Below are 15,674 nucleotides of genomic sequence, written 5' to 3'. Positions count from 1 at the left end.
TATATTGACTTAAATTCCTTGTACTTGGTACACCACAGTTCTGTTGTCTATGCAGCTCAACCCCTAGATCTATCTGCAAATACTTAAGGGTAGTCTTTTGAGCAGCCTAGAGGTCTGTGAAACCTGAGAGCTGTACTGACTTCAAGGGGCATGTCAACACTGCACAGTGCTCTCATGCTTGATCCCACATGCAGTTGGTGAACACCTGCTTGCTCCACCAGGTTTTGTGCCTGCATTTGACAGGTCACTGATTGAAGCCCACCATGTAGCTACACTGCATAATATACCTAATATCTGCCTCTACCTCTTTGGCTGGTAGCTGTTGGCTGAGACCCAACAATTTGCCAAGGTAAGCACTCTGCACACCAGGTTTCTAGAAGGATGTTAATGTGTGAGTTGAAAGCAGATATGGTGCTATTGCAGCACTGAGGCCACATTTAACTACTCATACAGCCCAGCTTCACTTGTTTCTATAGCATGTAGTGAAATGGAGCTGCAGTGTTGTTTGGAAACTATTGAAATAGATAGGATTAGCAGTTGAAAATCTGGGAGGTTGGACAGAATGTTTATATGTTGGTTAAGATTAAGAAAGTAATAATTTGAGTTGAAATGACAAGTGAAATCATGTCTTTCTGATGCCAGCTTAAATTATTGTTCCTTATGAAACAGAGCTATAAGCTTCTAGCTCAACCTGGAGGAGAGATTCTCCTCACACATGCCCTGATTTCTGTGAGCTTCACTTGCAGCATTTTCATGTTGTAGAAATTATCTAGGATAAAACTAACTCGCCCTTTGCTTCCTTCCCTGCTGCTGCAGGCATGGGTGAATGAGAAGGTGACATCTCACTGTCACTGAAGAGAAGCTCAAGACATGCATTTCGGCATTTTATCACTAATACAGATTTAGCTAATCTGCCCATGTGGGTAAGTGTGTGACTGTTTCAGGATTTTACTATTTTTTAAGTAAATATTGCTTTAACTCTGATTTTAGGACAGTTGTTAGAGTTGCTGAGAGTTATGATTAAAAGCAGCTCTTAAATTCTCATTAAGGTTTGAATAGACATTTAACTTGGGTATATATCCAGGCAATCCTTATAACTAGAAAAAGCCTGCTAGGGGAATAAGGCTCATTTAATTCAAATATTTCTTTCATCTGTGAATCAATACCCAACAACAGGTTTAATCAACACTTTTTTCTTCAAATATCATATACTTTTTTAAAGCATAGACACCTCAAATTGAGATGAGATAGGAGCCAGCTTCCATTTTTTTCCATTCCCTGGCAAGTCTAAATTACCTTTCCTGGAGAAGTCTCTCCACATGACATTCACTCTTTTAAGTAATCTTTTTTTAACTGGTCAGTCTAACTTGACTTTTATTTCACTAATGGCAATTTGAGCTATTCTGACTGTATTTCAATCCAGGAGAAAATCTGCTAAAACAGCTAACCCTGCCGGGGAGGTTGGGGGGGGGGGGGGGGGAAGAGAGAATAACTTTTTTAACAACTGAACTGGGGGCCGGGAAATGAAGGGAAGAAGGAAAAAAGCACGGAGGAGAGGATGGGAGCACAAAGGACGCTTCTCTCCCGCAGCTGGCCTGTTCCCGAAGGGGCACCCGCGGCTTACCTGCAGCGAGGGGCGCTGGAGCGGAGCGCGGCGCTGCCTGCCCGGCAGCCGGCCGCTGAGTGCGGGGCCGCCGCGGCTCGAGGGGCCGCGGGTTCGAGCCCGCCCCCGGCCGGGGGAGGGGAGCCGGCCCCGCTTCCTGGCGGCGGAGCCTGTGGGTGCCCCGAGCAGCGTCGGCCCCCTTGCTGTCATTCTTGCTGGAGTTGCTTTCGTTAATGCCCTTTCCAGTTTCTAGTGGGTTTTGGATAAATTAACATCTGCTGGAGGATGTGGAAGTGCTCTGAGCGTTTTCAGAGAACGCTGCTAAAGTCTACCTAGGAATGACTTAAAGGTTAGTTTTTTCAGACACTTCTCCTTAACCTTTCTCTTCAAATGAAAGGTCATATTGCTTTCACTGAGGAAATGCCACTTCCCCACAGCAGGAGCGGGCAGATAAAGGAAAGAAGCTATCTCCAGAGCATGGTTCTCCACCAGGCTGGGTGGAGGAGGCAGCTGCAGGGCTGAAGGTCAGTTGTCAGAAATCCCCACCTGCAGCAGGGATACGAGGGAGAAGCAAAAGCAGTCCTTCCTGACAAGGTCACCATCCCCAGAAGATGGGGATGCATCTGCTGGTGCAAGATGCTGAGCTGGAGAAGGGAGATTGAGCTCAGTCTTGACCACTAGGTCCTGCTTTTTGAGATTAGAGATGGCAACTGCTGAGGGAGGCAAAGTCTGGGAGGTCCCAACCCCACCATCTTCTAGGCTGAGGGAGGCAAAGTCTGGGAGGTTCCAACCCCACCATCTTCTAGCACTGGGTGAGGACCCTGGGATTTTGCTTTTTTCCCCCCTCTAGAAAATGATAGTCTGGGTAAGAAATGGGCTTTTTTTGCTTTTTCTAAAACTTTACATTTAGATTAGCAACCTTATAAAAGTTAATGATGTATTTCATGTTGTAGGAGGCCTGTTCTGAGAGACTATTGCTGCACTTGAAGTGCCCTCACAAGCTGTAGACCACGGGAAGGTCTGAGACCTAGTAAGGGAAAAACAATCTTGGTAACAGAAATGGAGCATATTTTCTTGTTTTACTCTGCCTTTCTGTTACTGTTATGGCCTAAAGCCCTTACTTATTACTGCATCTGTGGGCAGGAGAAACGTAAAATCCCACATCCCCTGCGAATACTGAATTCCCATTGATTATAAATGGGGAATACATGCTGAGTGTGCCTGCTCTGGGATGCCTCCCCCATATCTCATCCTGCTTGAACAGGCTGCCTTACTGTGTAACATGGAGTGTGTTTATTTTTCATTTATCAGTCAAGCAGAAAGAAGCTTTAAACTCAGTGAGGGGGAAAAAATTCCTTTTTTCTACTACAGAACAGCTGCAAGTAGGAGATCAGCAAGTTTGGTCCCATGTGGTATTTCGTATTACTAAAATTGAGAAAACAGCTTTTAAGACAAGTCTATTACCAAATGACATAGAAACAATGCTAATGTTTATTTCTGATAGTAATCGAAGCAGATTGACTATCTTGGGGGGGGGGGGAAAAAAATCCCTAGAAATGCTAAGAATTTCCTAAACTTCCTGTTAATTTTCATGTACTTCATAAAACCTATTTCAAGTTCTCACTGTCATAACAATTTAAATAGAATGAGAATATTCTGCCAGAAGCCTCAAAGCATCAGTATAATGCTGCCTGTTTCATTTCATAGTGCTCGAATGGAGACTTCTTTTTAAAAAGATCGTGCTTTTTGAGCAGCGAGAACTCAGCTCCTGTTTGCGCAGTCCAGACATGTTGGATAATTGTGGCAAGTGTGCATCCCTCTCTCCATATGAGAGTGCTGAACAGCAGCAGTTGCTGGGACTCCAGGTTCCCTGAAGCAGCACCTCGGCTGGGAGCAGTGTGGCAGTGTCTATTGGAGACAAGCAGGTAAATTACACCCTGTTAAATAGGGTGAAATGCCCTGAAATGCTAAGACTGTCAATAAAACCTGTTAATGTAAAACTAAAGCTTATGGTGATTTGCCCAGGCTTGGGTTATGTAGGTCTGTCCTTGCCTGCAGCTCTTGGCCAGTTTGAGGCTCTTCTGATGGGGACTATATCACACCACCAGCAAGGGCTGTCTCTGCTGGCTTACAGGCTACTGGAGAGCTCCAGTCTGGGCAGACAGCTGGCTCCAGTCAGCAGCCCGCTGAGGCTGCTGCTCATCACCCCAAGAGCTGCTCCCACCCTGCCCTCCTGCTGGATGGAGCACTGGGACCTCTCAGCATCACCTGCCCATGAGCCAGTCCCAGAATAGCCTGGCCCAAGTATTAATTCAAAGCTTAAGTCTTTGAATAGAAGCATTCATAGAATAGGAAAGTCAGCTGACGCCAAACTCAGACTGGTAAAGAGCAATGAAATCGTTTCAGATGATACCTTGCAGAAGAGACTCTTTGAACACACAATCTGGATGCCCAAGTAAGAAAATGTTTAACTCTTTTTAGGAACTTAATTCTTTGCTTCTGTGTTGGAAGCCATGTGGGGTAAGTTGTTTGAGTAGCATTTTCTTGCAAATGGCAACCTTGAGGGTTTGCCTAACATCTGCAGGGCTGATTAAAAAGCATTGTAATCTGTAGCTTTCAATAGCAGTCATGCTGAGAATAATGGAAAACATGGTGAACCTCTTATATCCTGGGGATTCCTGGAGATATATTAAAGCTGTTGATTATACATATCAGCAAGCTGGCTATGAGATTTTAGTGTCTTGAACTGTTTGCCAAATAACACTCCATATAAATAAGACAATATCATTAAAATATAGCTAAAATGTGTGATATATCATAAACTGAAATGTCCCCATTTTTAATTTCATTAACAAGAATAAATGTTAACAGATATTATTTGGGAGATGTCAGTGCAAATGTAAACCCTTTCTTGGAATTATTACCATACATCCCGAATAAATGCAGTAATGACTGAGGACTTGAAAATGAGACCAAATAATACAAATGTGTATGTAAACTAAGTGCAAAGCTAAAAATGAAAAATTGACTGACAGATTTGTTTTGCATCTTCCCATTCTAAGGAACTAATAGATGGTATCAGTGCTTAGTATCAAATTAGATTTTGAAATCCTATCTGTATTAAACTGTAAAAGTTAAACAAGTCTTATTTCATTAATGTCCTAGTAAATATAATGGAATAGAGGAAGATATCACCATAAAACATGCTGTATTTTTAGAACTCTTCAGAAAACAAGTTTTCTCCTTATAAGCTAAGTGGGAAATAGATGACTCAGTGTTCCAGTACCTAATACTGTTTACGTTCAAATAAAAATGTTGAAAATAACATTCCTTTTGCTTACTACAGACTACATGAATAGTTACATTTAAATGGTTATAATAGTACTCAGTGACCCAAGGCTACATCTTCTGCAACTGTTTTTGACTTTTTGAGCAGAAAATGACTAAAATTAACTCTTGAACAGACTTAACCTAAATTCATATTTTCTCTTTTTACATCTTGCCCAAACAGAAAGGAATTCTTTATTGGGGCTACCTATAGGAAGAGTTATATTCACTTAAAAATGAAGGAAAATGGTATGTTTTGGATATTTTTAGCATCTTGTTTTAGACCCTTCTTGACACTTATCACTCCTCTTGGTAAGCCTATAATTTGTTGAGAAAATGTCTTTGGTTTTTGCTGAAGCTTCTGAGATCTAGTAATGTTCTAATGGTCACCTGAACCCTTGTAGTGTTACATGTATACTGAAATCCAAGTATATTCTTATTGAAATTGGGAGCCTGCTACCTCTAAGTCTAGACCACTAAGGTTCTGTTGCCTAAAGAGCTGTTATATGCAGTTGAGATATCTTGCATGTGAATGTCTCCAGCTCAGATGATGCCTTTCCAGCACTTATGTTAACTTTTGCTCTTTCCATGTAGTGACAAAGCATTCCAGGAGAAGCTTCCCCAGGAGCAAGGCAGGTCTTTCTGAAGCAACTACCCCTTTAAAAACTGTTTTGAGAAGCACCTGTTAAGTTGCACCACTCCTCATGTTGATTCATGTCAGTAGAGATGTATTTGTTACAGCTTTGTTAGCTCTTGCTACATAATCGAATATGTCCAGCTGCTAGCTTTAATGTAATACTTGTTTCCATTATGCCCAGGATAATGTCAATACCTGAGACTTAATCAAATGCTTGACAAAGCTGAGATGAAGACAATGGATTCAATTATCTCAGATAACTGATTTTCTTTGTATGATGTTGTCAATGTTCAAAAGGCTAGGTGGATTAACAGTCTGTCAAGAATTGGCAGGCTTGTGCTAGTCTTGCGTCCTACGTGATTTTCCAGTTTGCTTTCCAGTGGGAAAGTGGAAAAGTGTAAGCCTCTATGATTGGGGGTGTCTCCTGCTGTTTTGAAAGTTAACTTAATATTTACTGGCCTGAAATGCTCACTTTTCATCGTGACCAGAATATATCTATTCAACTTTCAATAAAAAAGCCTTGAGTGCACTGCTGAGGTGTCAGGAAGCAGCTCTCCCTATCCCATAACCACAAGGTGCAGGTTGTTAGTGATGTGCCTCATGAGATTGCTGGCCTGGTTGTTACCTGAGGCAAGACAAATAGATGTGAATATAGCTGAAGAAAGCTACAATTGTAGACAGCGCTAGGAAGAGCTATTGGGTCCTGGGTGTGTTGTAATTGTCCACCAGGATGGGTTTGGCGAGTTCTTATTTTTTAAGCCTGAGCAGTAAAGCCAAATTGCTGGGAGGAGATTGACTTAGCCTGCTCTTCCCAAAACAGAAATGAGATGTGGTTCCTAGAAGTGGTGGTTAGAGAAGTACCCCTTTCTGCATTTTCTCCTAGACTGTATTCAATATACTTAAAGATGCCACCAATGTCCATGAATAAAACAAGCATCTCTTTTCCAATAACTCTGAGAGATGCTAAAATCTGCAAGAATTAGTACATCTTAGGAAGTTCTCTTTCTTAAACCCTAGTTGCTTTGTGCTCTGAACAAGAAAAAAAAATGATAGTGAAATTTACTTTCACAGAAAAAGTGGTTTTCAAACCAAATGGAATTGCACTGTACTATGAACTCATATGCAAGGCCCGTTTGATTTGTAGTTTATGCAACTACTCTATTGGTGCTATATCCCAGCTCCCATAGCTGGGAAACATCTTGTTGCAGGTATTGTTAATGTTGGTGCAAGCATCAAAAATAGAGTTTAGGGAGTATAAGAATGACATGGCATCAGAGAGCTGAAGTTTAGGGAGACCCTGTAAGGTTTCTCTCTTTGTAAAAGAAAACTGACTTTGCTGCTTCCTTTACTTTCAGTAAATGTGGAGTTCCTCTTATTAGCGTACTCCTAGTTTGTCTTAATTTCCCCAGCATGTTTTCAAATGTTACTATACTTGGCTGTGCACTATCCTACAATCTAATTCCTGTTTGTGTTATTAAATGTAAACTTTAATGTACTGTTTGTTATTCAGGCTTAGTAGCTATGTATAAACATAAAAAGGATTCAACAAAACATTTTTATGTTTACTTATGAACATGAGGAATGTGTCTAACAGGCGTCTGTCAGGCTTTCACTTACTGTAAAATATACAAAGAGTAATTGCAAGACATAATAGCCTCTTAAATGTCACTTTAAATTTAGTTTTATGAGATCATAATTTAAAAAGTCTAATGTTCACTTGTCTGCCTTACATGTGGTGTATGCACACCCATGATGCAGAAATATTAACCCGTATGAGTGTATTTGCCAATAGCTGGTGAAGTTATTTTCTGAATTCACTTTATTTAAGAAGGTGATGACAACATTATTTGTTGGATGGGAGTACTTTTTAGAGCAAGTTCAAGAAACAAGACTCTTGAGTAACTGATTTCTCAGAATTAACTGACATTTTCCAGGAGTTCTGTTAGGGAAGACTGGAGAAATAAATCTGAGTTAGCTTGGCTTTATGAAAGCCTGGCACCATTTTCTTCCTAGAGTATTTTCCCTGCCAAGAGTACACTTCAGTGCTGTACTCTAGCACTCCAGCTAAGGTGTTCTGGCAGCACTTGAAGGAAGAGTGCCCAGGATGTACCATCTTCACCAGCTGCCTCAGTAGTCCTTTAGGCTTAGGACTGAAAATCTAGTCCTCTAAATACCCATGATCTAACACATTTATAAGAGGCTGACAGACTATCATAGGTTAATCTGTATGAACTTTGCTCATTAAGGAGCACTTTCTCCTGTGCCTACTTAAACTGGGGCAAAACTGCCATTGACTTTAATCCAGGTGGCACTGGGCCTTAATTTCCCAGGAAAAGGATGTATTGTGTACATTATTCTTAAGGCTAAAGTTATAGATAGCATATTTCTTGCACATTCCTTTGGCAGTTATACTCAAAGCACTCTTCCAAGAGTATGCATGGAATTTTTTTACTTTGAAAGAAAATATCAGTCTGATTTCTTAAACCAGAAAAAGAAGCTGATTAAATTAAAATCATACAGTAATTCATGGAATTGGAATGAATTATTGTCCATGTCTGTCCTAATGAACTCAGAATTCAAGCCTGCTAAATGAACAATTCTTGATGTGAAATGCAACTTGCATTGCACATTACTAGTAATTTTGAGTTAAAGACTTTCAACTGTATGTATATATATTTTTCAGTCTTTTGCTGGTTTTAAAGGTATCTAAAAATAAACTAGTATAGCTCAGCACCCCAAAATAGCATTGGCTTTTTGAAAGTGTGTGTATTTTTATTGTGAGAATACTTGGTCCAAAAATTCCTTTTAGTGTGTGCTGTGGTTCTATAGCAATGTTTTCATCCTGCACTTTCCTTCTCTTCTGTTCTTTAAGTGTATTATAATGAAGGCTTGTCACTTAGATTAAAAGAAACCCTTTATTTTCTCATAAGTTATGCAGTTATTAATCTCCTGGTCTAACTAACACTACTATGAAACACACAGATGTGCACAGTTCATTTGGCAAGTGAAATCCCAGGCCATAGGAATAATAGCTCTACATTGAGGAGGAAGCCTGGAAAACCAACATACTTGGGCCAAATGCCCTACCCTTGTGCCTGGCTGATGGTTAACATCAAAAAATAGGAACTGCCTGTAGTGTTTAGTGGTTATGAGGAGTGAGATTATCGAAGCCTAATTCCTGTATGTGGGTCTGTGGCTGGAAGCTCTGGTGTCTATGTGGTGTCAGCGCTGGTGCTTTTTCTGCAGCTGGGGAAGTTCAGGTTCCAAGCCTTCTTCCCCAGAGGAAGGTGGGAGGACACAAAGCTCTGATCTCTCCTCCTTCCATGTTTATTTTCATGAGGCTTCTGATTCAATACTTGAGATTAATTGTCTTTCAAACCTGCAGCAAATCAATGAGTTAGTTGGGAACTTGCAGGCTATTGTGTCAGCATATAAAGCTTTTATTGTTATGGTCTATGCATGTTTCTTTAGGAAACTAGACTGGAAAAGAACTCAACTGCAGGATTAGTTATAGTTAAAAATCATACAATGGAATAAAAAGTTAAGGTTTTGTCAGCTGTGTAATGACTATATGATTACACAATGTCTAGTCTCTTGATAATGCAGAATTAAGTATGATATTGTTAATAGTTAATCTGTCAACAGTGCTTTTTGAAGAAGCACTAGACTTATCTCAAGTAAAAAAATCAGAAATTTTATTAAACATGAAGACAATAAGGTAGACTGACAGTTACTGCACTTTGTACAACTGTAGTTTAAAATAAGGATAAGTTGTTAATCGGTTCTGTGCTAGATGTTTTTATACCTTAATTGTCATGATCCTGAAATGTTAGATGGAAAATACTTTGGGTATCTGTGATCTAGAAACGAGAAATCTTGCCTCCTGGAATGAAACAATATGGAATGTTATCTACTTTCTGTGAATAAAAATGATTTAAGAGTTAATTACTGCTATCATTTATAAATTTTAAAGAAAACAATTTACAGTATATAAAGATATCTTAGATTTACTGTTTAATACAAATAAGAAATCTGAGGGTTTTGGCCCAGTCTAAAGTTCTAGGTTACTCAGTTCTGTCTAGTTATATAATATTACTTGGAGCATTTTCTTACAGGCTACTTTTTTGTGATCTGACTTTTTACAAGACAGGTGTATGAAAAGAAATTGAAAATGTGAGGTTCGAACAAGGATTTTGTTATATTAGTCACATATCTTTGACACTACTGCGTATCTGTGATTGCATATCTATTACTAAGTCTTACTGAAGAGTTTATAATCCCCTTTAAAGAGCAAAGCAGACATAAGCCTGGACAGGAAATAGTATCCACACAGATGCTATTTTGTGCCCTGAAATGGAACAGTTTAAAATATACAGAGAAATATGCAGAACATACAGACTCCAGAAAAAGGATCTGGGCCTCAGATAAGTAAAAGCTACTCCTGAATGTTTCTGAAATTGCAGGCTTTCTATTTCTTCACAGACGTTCCAGCACTTGCATTTCAGCACATACTTGCATTTAAGCAAATGAGAAATCACAATTCATTTTAAGATGAATGCTTCAAGTAAAACATGTGCTCTGCTCTGCTGAACTGATTCAAGAGTTATCCTAAGTTATCCTCTTATTGTGTTTTAGAAGTACAGGAGATAGTAATTTTCTAAAGTGTATCTTAAGTACATGCCAGCCAAATATATAGTGCAGGCTTTTTAATTAAGTATATGCAACATAATTGGTTTTCCTAGATGTGTGCATTTACGTATATTTACTTGTGATAAAGTACAAATCATTGAGTAGATATGATCTATTTTCAATCACTCTACCTTGATTTTATTGAAAGGGCAAACAAGGATACACAGAGAAGATGTGCACGTGGCAAAAGCTAATCTAGGCAAAACAATGACAGTTGCATTTAAGCCTTCTGTATGTGACCTGTTTCTTATAATTCAGATGAGATATTTACCATCAGTCACATGAGTCCAACTTTTCCTTTTCTTACTCTCCTCAAGAGGAGCATAAGCAGAACACAGCACATCTCAGTGGTGCAGGTACTTCATCTTGATCCTCTAAAAGAGGAACCCTGCTTACAACAGTAAGAAGCTGAGTAGATGGGAGACGGCCTTATTACTTGCAAAGATTCAACCTTGATTTTTGTGTATGTGTGCTCTTCTGAAACTAGGAAAATGTTTGAGCTGATTCTGCTGTTCCTGCTGAGGGTGGCAGTGTGGTACCATTCTCAGCATTAGGGAACCAACCTCTGATCTGCTTGAGCAGCTTATTATCATTTCAGAGTTAACAAGATGACACTTGGTCTGCAATCATCCTGGCCAGGACGTTGTCCTATGCTGATTAGACTAACATAACAAGGCCTAACCTCTGGTGAGGTGCATATAGCAGCATCTGTAAATAAAAAAGTGAAGTCAAAAAAGGCTGGTCAAGACAAGGTATGTGCATTATTGTTTTCAAGGAATGCAAATTTGCCCACAAGAGAAGATGTATTTTAGCTTTTGAGGAAAGCTTTGCAAGGAGCTGATTGACATAAGGGTTTCTCCAAGTAGCTAGCCATTCAAAGTCCAAGCATAGCCTGTGAATGTGGGTAAATAGCTTGTGTAACGTACATGCCTTATATAGAATGCTGTCATGCCTCTGGAAGTGGTTTACATACCTGCAGCAGGAGGACAGTGAGGATGCTGATAGTTATTGAACTAATTTGTATGTGCTGACTCTGAAAATGTGGGGTAATAGCAAGCTGGAATCTTTATCTGCAACATTGAGTTCTGCTCATAGTATAAGACGGGGTCCTTTTTTAATGTCAGTATGTGAATTTATACTGAATCAAAGTTTAGTTGCACTTGTATATTTTGGAGGTAACTTGAGTTCTAGAAATTAGGAAATGAGTATAATATGCGATAATAGACAAAATATTACACTCTGAGCATCTTTGCATATGCCATTTGCTTCAGTGATTTTATTTACCTGAGAACTTCAGCAGAGCTGCAGTCTGGAAATACTCTTAACTACTTCCCCTGCAAAAATTTATTAATGAAAGTCAGGGGAACTATTTGCTTAAATACAGTCAATTAAGCATTGAGTTTAAAATAAATAATGTTAAACTTTATGTAGTTTGAACTTGGATAACATTTAATAGATTTTTTTCAAGAACTTTGCCAAACTGGTTTTGATTGTCACCAGTTGCAGTTTTCTAAATGAATTGAATCCAACCAGCAAGCAGTACATTACTACTACAGCATATTGACTTAAACCATAAGTCGTACAGTGAAAGTGTTCACAGGTTGGAGGGAACTAAGAATAATGCCAACATTAAAATATATTGATTTTTGATCTATTAAAGCTAATTTGTTATAAACATTAAAGCCAGGTTAAGCTTTGCATTTAGCAGTTTGTCTCTTGTATTTAGCAATACTTGTGCATTGTGTCAGCAAAGCACTACTCTGGCTAATGCAGTTCATGCTGGCCAAGCTTTCACCTGTGAATAATACATTGCATGCAGTTAAGACAAACTTGTTCTACAGCAGGCAGTTAGCATCTTTCTCAGCCTTAAGACACCAGAACAGTTTAAACTTAGATGAAACTGCTTCCAGATGTATCCAATAGCTCTACTTTTTGCTGTCATCCCTTTAAAGAAGTTATATTTGCAGTAAAAATCTTAAATTTGTTATCTTTGCATCTGTACATCTTTTTCCTTAAACTACTTGTTACGGAAAAACTAATCTTCCACCTAGTATTCCTTCAAATCATAGTGGAGCTTTTAAGTAATTATATTTGTACAAGGTGCTTGAGGATAATATGATAAACTAATTTCCAGTATGTGACATAACAGCAATAACCCTTTTAGTAACTACAGAATTTACCCTGGAATGTGGTGATAACGGGAAACTGTATGACAATTCTTATGGGGTTAAGTAAATTCCATGCAATTCACAGCACACTAGCAAATCAGAGCAGCTTGAAGTTTATCATATATTGGTTTTCCCTATTATGTTCATGTGAGGAATGTCAGGAATACATGTAGTTGGGGGATATAACAATGCAGTCAAGCTAAACACTCGTGTGCCCTCATCAGTATAGATGCATTGCTTAGTTGCATTTGAAGCTCTTTAGTATGGAAACTAGCTTAGCCTTGGGCAAGCCCCTACTATCTGTTTCAGTAAATATTGATTTAAACTTGAAAGCATGGCATTTGTTCTTCTGTTTCCAAGAATGCCACTCTAATAAAAACGTAAAGAACACCTTAGAAATGGTAAGGTGTTACACAAATGCTTAGGCTAGGTTGTGGACAACTGAGGGAGGTACAAGCAATCCTGTAAAGTGCTATGCTTTGGAGACTATGCTTATATACTATGCCGCCTCTTCCTTGGAAGAAAACCGTAAGCCTGATACAGGCATGCAGTCACATAGCAACAAATTGCAGTATTATCTTACTCCCTCAAATACAGTTCAAAAAGTCTGAGCTCAAATGTAATTTGGGACCTCTGACAAAAAACAGCACAAGAGTAAAAGAATGCCAGGTCTTTCAGGCTAGAGAGTTGGAAATGTCAAACAAATGGTGGCCAAGTGACCTCCTTGTGTGCCACCCCTAGGATGCTAACTGCATTAACTATACTACTGCATGGCTATTCAGGACCAAGCAGATCATGATCAGCTGAATTCATTTGAAGGACTATCTACTTAGAGGTAAGCAGATAGGTAAGTTTAAAACTCAGAATAGTTCAGAGATAATCTCTGTAGAAATATTATACTACTGTAGAGATTCTTAGCAAAACACCCAAAACTAGGATTAAACTGTGCTTTGATTGCATATTTCTTCAGTCTCTTAATTCAGGCAATCTATAGGCCTTTATTTTCCCTGAAGAAGAGGTAAAGAACACAGAGCATTTCTCAGATGGTGCAGAGAGTTCATTTGTCTTGAGACTTCTACAGATGTTAGAGTAAGTTTTTTTTAAGTACTACATTTTTATCTGGAAATGGGACTTATCTGTAGGACTTTAGGATTCAAACTTGTTGGGGGATCTGCAGCTGCCATTCTGTCTCCTCTGAAGTATTAATATCACTAATATAACTGCAGGCTTTCAAATCAAAGAAGTTACCAACACTAACATACTCTAAATCAAGACAGTAAATACTAGCTTTCTGGAGGCGACTGATTCTATCGTTTCAAAGTAGCTTTTTAAATTTATGTTTATATATAAATCTTGCTACACCAGAAATGGACACAAACAACACTTGTCATATAAGTGCGTTCTGCTTTGCAATAAGATTTTCAGCTTATCAGAGCTGTCCATTGCTGCTATCATTCTTATGTTTTGCAAGATAAATGCATGCAGAATGATTACCAGGACACAATTACACTATTGACAGTCATTTAGAGTAGGGATGATAAACTACTTATAAATTATGCAGTACTTGAATTAGTATACTGCAACTGCTGTCATCTTTATAGCCTTCAGTCTTCTAGAAGATGCAGCTGGGAACAATTTAAAACAATGTATTGCTGTTATTTTAAAGTAAAATGTGTCTTTATGCTTGCAACTTGGTTTAGCAGCATTTTATCCCGAATTTCTTGGACATGAAGCATGCCAAATGCTCCAAATGTGAGAGTCCCTAAATTATCTCCAAAGAGAACTAGATGGAAAAGACTAATGTACAAATGTTTATAAAAATAATATTGGGGGGGAGGGGGAAAAAGGAATATCAGGAAGTGAGAGAAAGGAATAATTAAAAGGGAAAGAGCAAGTAAGAGATGGGGGAAGGGAGTAGAAGTGAAACTTAAAGGCTGAAGCAGGAGCTGGAGTATGGCAAAGGGGAACTGTGTAAGAAAAGATGAACAACTCGAGGTTGGCAGCATTTGCATTTGTGCGTGCTATTGCAGCTCCCTGTCAGATATTCCTGGAGCTTGTAAATTTAAATGAAAGAGGTTGCTTTGAGAAAATGCATTTTTCTATTTCATAATGCCAGACAGGCCTGTATCACAGTAGTAGATGATGTTTTTCCCTAAATTCCAATCTGTCTTTTGAAACAAAGTATTTAAAAAAAAAAAAAAAAAAAGCACTCAGAAGCAGAATAGACTGGGACTAATCTGCCAGCACTTGGAGGAAAATCTTTTTTCCATTCACAAAGAACCCTATTGTTCCTATATTAAATACTTATTTTTGTCTGCCTTTAAACCAAGCCATCTTAAACAGTTTTCTTACGACGGCAAGGCATGTGCCAGCCCCTGCAGTGGTGTACAGTGGTGTGGCTCCAGTGAGCCTGGCATTTTCCAGGGCTGTTTGCTTTTTCTCAGTCCACTTCCATTGATCTCGATGGCAGGAGAGCATGGCCTGCCCTGGGCAGCGTCAGAATCCCCCTGTGCGTTTGACATGTAAGTGCCAGTGTTGCAGGAAGGAAACAGCCATTGAGAAATCTATATTTTTAGAAAAATGTTGGTTTTAATGACTGATATCCCTAGAGGTCTATCTGGGATGTCTTAACATTAATGAATCTTCAGTGTATTCACCTTTATATAGTCTTTGTCACTAAGTGTTCAACCTCGTGATTCATTTCCCCTGGGTTAGGAAACTTCTGCGTGGGCATGGTTTTGTTCTTATAGTGAGCAAAAAAGTTAGGCAACTATCAATCAGTATGTAGTGTACGCCCCAATAGGGCATGAACGCAGGGAGGGAGATGGATCCTGACCAGTACTTATTGGAAGAATTTCTACTTAGTAGAAATCAAGCTGCTGTTAATAAAATCAGTCTGTTATTGCTAGCAGATAATTTAAAGTACTGGGTGAATAGTTATTTCTTCCTACAGATGCTTCTTGAGACCAGGTGAGGCAATGGAAAGGGCAGGCCTGCTCTCATGTGTTTGCTTCTACAGACCTGTTTGGCATATTCATAACACAAGAAGAAGCCAAGACAAGTGTCACAGGACTGTCATACATGAATATGAGTCTGCTGGACCAGAGGCGCTATTCTGATCTAACAGTGCTCTCACTGCAAGTGTCCTTATACCTGTGATTAGAGCTGATGACTTTAATTTGCTAGGAATGTCCTAATGGAAACATGGGACTTCCCAAATTTCTTTTTCGGTTTGGGCTCAGACTGTCAC

At 39.1% G+C, this 15,674-nt stretch overlaps 1 protein-coding gene and 1 long non-coding RNA gene across 9 annotated transcripts in view; one reads left to right on the top strand and one right to left on the bottom strand.

The window, feature by feature from the left end:
- The window catches only part of LOC104145964 (gamma-aminobutyric acid receptor subunit pi), a 72,318-nt gene extending 70,583 nt beyond the window's left edge, over nucleotides 1-1,735 (bottom strand). For 6 of the 8 annotated variants that reach the window (XM_068949975.1, XM_068949971.1, XM_068949973.1 and 3 more), the window contains exon 1: nucleotides 1,625-1,735. The gene's annotated coding sequence lies outside the window, so the exon portion shown is untranslated. The remainder of the gene's footprint in view (nucleotides 1-1,624) is intronic. The other 2 variants (XM_068949974.1, XM_068949968.1) reach the window with 1 other exon arrangement.
- A 36-nt stretch (nucleotides 1,736-1,771) lies between these two features.
- On the top strand, nucleotides 1,772-9,509 carry LOC138067795 (uncharacterized). Its single transcript, XR_011142138.1, has 5 exons — nucleotides 1,772-1,952; nucleotides 2,041-2,127; nucleotides 2,557-2,633; nucleotides 3,311-3,528; nucleotides 5,525-9,509. It is a non-coding gene; the product is annotated as an uncharacterized lncRNA (long non-coding RNA).
- Nucleotides 9,510-15,674: the final 6,165 nt, after the last annotated feature.

Source organism: Struthio camelus, chromosome 7 (genome assembly GCF_040807025.1).
Source record: "Struthio camelus isolate bStrCam1 chromosome 7, bStrCam1.hap1, whole genome shotgun sequence".
In the NCBI taxonomy this organism is placed as follows: domain Eukaryota; kingdom Metazoa; phylum Chordata; class Aves; order Struthioniformes; family Struthionidae; genus Struthio; species Struthio camelus.
The sequence above is the reverse complement of the archived record's forward strand: the minus strand, read 5'-3'. Positions and strand labels throughout refer to the sequence as shown.